We start from the raw sequence: 3,231 nt of genomic DNA, 5'->3' as shown, positions 1-3,231 counted from the left end.
TGGGGGGTCAGGGAGAAGTCTGGCCAGGCTTTACAGGGGCTGGGGACATGTACAGGTCGGGGGTGGGGGTGGGGAGGACACTGAATTTGGAAAGGGCTTGTTCTGGATACAGACATTGACTAGGCTTGTGATTACTGACAAATTCCAATCTCTCAGGGCCTGTTTTCTCATCTTTAAATGAAATTAATAGCCACATCAGTGATTTAAAAACTTTGATCCTCGGGGACCTAGGATTCTCCGAGGGGTCCAGGAGCTGTCTTGGAGGCCTAAAGGTTGGTGGTAGAGGCACTGTAACGCTCCACTTCTCCCCTTTAACTCAGTGATAGAACTCTTAACTGGGAAAAAAAGTTTGAAAATCATTTAACTTATCCAACTCCAGAACTCAGTGATTTGTTGTGTGCTGTAAAGGAATGACCTTTAATGGTGGTCAAACTGAAAATGGAAACACAAGGATCCATAGAAAGCAAGACATTCATGATTATTTTAGCAAGCAAGAGAATAGTGATAAATATTGTTTGATAAATATATCAAACTTCTTTAAGATAAATTCCAACATAGTGATAATGATCCTAAGTTTACTGACTATAGAACCATTAATCATACACAGATTGGTGTTTCTGAAACTGGGATCTGCAGAAGTAATCTTGGGTGGTCTGAGCGCTCAAGCTGGAGAAGCATCAACAGATTTTAAAAGCAGCCAGAAATACACATGCTGAAAATTTTCAGGGCTGATAAAATTTCTGCTTAACATGTTTACTAAAAGCCTCTCAAAATCTTGAGATCTAACGGGAATCTACTGACAGAAGACCTGTGTATGCGTTGTCTGACTGATGCAAAGATGGTCCTGGGGAAAAGATTTCCAGGTCTCTCTTTATCCTCCTTTAATCTCAACTGCCAATGCTGTGCCAGGCTGGGTAGAGTAGGTCTAAACAAAGGATGGCATCAAAAGAGACTGTGGGTTGGCTCTCAAAAGTCTTTGAGGTGGTCCAAGAGATACCAAACTCTGGAAGTAACAAAGCCCTGCAGCATGGGAGGATGCTCTTAACTGCCTACTCTCTCCCACTGCACAGCTAGTGGTGGTAAAGAACTCTGGGTATTAAGTTATGGCTCAAGTATAGTGGACTAAAAGACTGACTTCAAATCTAAATGTTACTAACAGACTACCTTCTAGAAGCTTACAGTAAAAAACATATTACAGTGCTACTGTAATATGAATCTTGTCGAATCTTGTCATATTCATCTTCATATCCCCAGCAAATAGCACATAAACAGGTATAATGAATACTTAATAAATATCCAGGGTTTAGATGTAGGGCAGCTGTGGAGAAAGAGCCACCTGAGTACTGGGCGAGAGCCTTCCAGGGTTCTTTGGGGCTAGAGGAATCTTGAAACCATGGATCACCTATATATGTTTTGAGACACGCTTTAGATGTTTTTTTCTGGAAGCCCTGCAACTACCCTAAAAACTGAATGTATTGTTGAAAAGACATATGGCCAATGGTGGCAGAGTCTACATAGAACCATGCTTCGTGGTGTTCCAGGAAAAACCTTTCGGCTTGTTGGTTATATTATTCAGTCTGGCTGTATAACTCATTGTGTTTTTGAATACTTTGGTGGTGTTGTCATGTGCTCTGAACCATCAACAGAGCTTAAAATTCAAAATTCAGATATCGTCTTTGCAGAAAATTTTAGTCGACATTTTTATGGTATCCAAAGAGGTGACACTGTGATTGCAAAAAGCCATGAAACCAAATGCTATAGCAAAACACTGAAAAAAAAATCTGATAGATTCCATTCAAAGTCCTTGGTATGATGCAACATATGATGGCTAAAAATCTTATTTGATAAATGAGTTTAATCACAAAATTATACTAAAACATTAACATTTCTATGACCAATTTCTTCCTTCGCTGCGCCTTATGTAATGGGACACTTAGGTGAAAATAATGGAAAATTGGGGCCATAAATTCTATCATCTATTTTACTGAAACAAATGACCTAAAACTTTTTCTTTTCATCAGAGTGTGGAACTGTTTCTCATTTAAATATGTTCTTTTCCAGAAAGAAAAAAAAAAAAAAAAAAAAAAAAAGCCCGAGTGATCCGAAATCAAATATTTGTAAAAGAGTAATTGGTTTGGAAGGAGACAAAATTCTTCTCAATAGTCCATCAGGTTTATTTAAAAGCAGTTAGGTGCCAACGGGTCATGTTTGGTTAGAAGGTGATAATCTATAGAATTTTACAGATTCCAGGTACTGTGGACCTGTTCCACATGGACTCATAAGAAGATGTATCTTCTTTAAGATTTGAACTCAATGATTTTGGATTTCTACATGACAGCCCTAATGGCCACAGATTTTCTGATTGGCAAGCATTTATTCTTTTGATTTGATTACTGTCTTCTGTTCAAGTGTATTTATTATTGTCACGAAAACCATGTACTTGCTAATAAACTATTTGCTATTCTAAATAAATAAAAAATAAAAAATAAATAAATAAATAAATGTAGGGCAGCTGCATTTTATGCAAATATTGTGTTCCCAAAGGCCTTGCCTTAAAAACTCACATAATTCTAGTTTAATCCTGAAAAAGAAATTTATAATTTCCCAAAGTCCATCAGCATCGAAAATTTGCTATTACATTCTGTTAAAACTTTTTTTACGGGCTTCCCTGGTGGCGCAGTGGTTGAGAGTCCACCTGCCTATTCAGGGGACGCGGGTTCGTGCCCCGGTCCGGAAGGATCCCACATGCCGCGGAGCGGCTGGGCCCGTGAGCCATGACCACTGAGCCTGTGCGTCCGGAGCCTGTGCTTTTTTTTTTTAAGGTGTAACAATGAAACTTGGGTTACATTTTAAAAAATAACTCATATCTTTTAGAGATCCCATACTGAAATAGGTATGAATGAAGTAATACGATGTCTGGGATTTGCTTCAAAATAATATGGACTGGGGAATTCCCTGGTGGTCCAGTGTTAGGACTCCATGCTTTCACTGCCAAGGGCATGGGTTCGAATCCCGGTTGGGGAACTAAGATTCTGCAAGCTGCGTGACACGGCAAATAAATAAATAAAATAAAATATAATAATAATAATAATAATAATAATAATATGGACTGGAGTTAGTTATTAACAACATGGAAATCCGTCTCCCCTGCCCCCTCCAGAGATGCTGACTCACCAGGAATCTGGGGTTACTGTGGGGTTTTCTCCCTGTGACCCCCTGAGGCTGGGCACC

The 3,231-nt window shown here is 39.1% G+C and overlaps 1 pseudogene; it reads left to right on the top strand.

The window, feature by feature from the left end:
• The first annotated feature begins 1,522 nt into the window (after positions 1–1,522).
• LOC103076457 (mitochondrial inner membrane protease subunit 1 pseudogene) lies at positions 1,523–2,390 on the top strand (annotated as a pseudogene).
• Positions 2,391–3,231: the final 841 nt, after the last annotated feature.

Source organism: Lipotes vexillifer, unplaced genomic scaffold, assembly GCF_000442215.2.
Source record: "Lipotes vexillifer unplaced genomic scaffold, Lipotes_vexillifer_v1.1 scaffold4, whole genome shotgun sequence".
NCBI lineage: Eukaryota > Metazoa > Chordata > Mammalia > Artiodactyla > Lipotidae > Lipotes > Lipotes vexillifer.
The sequence above is the reverse complement of the archived record's forward strand: the minus strand, read 5'-3'. Positions and strand labels throughout refer to the sequence as shown.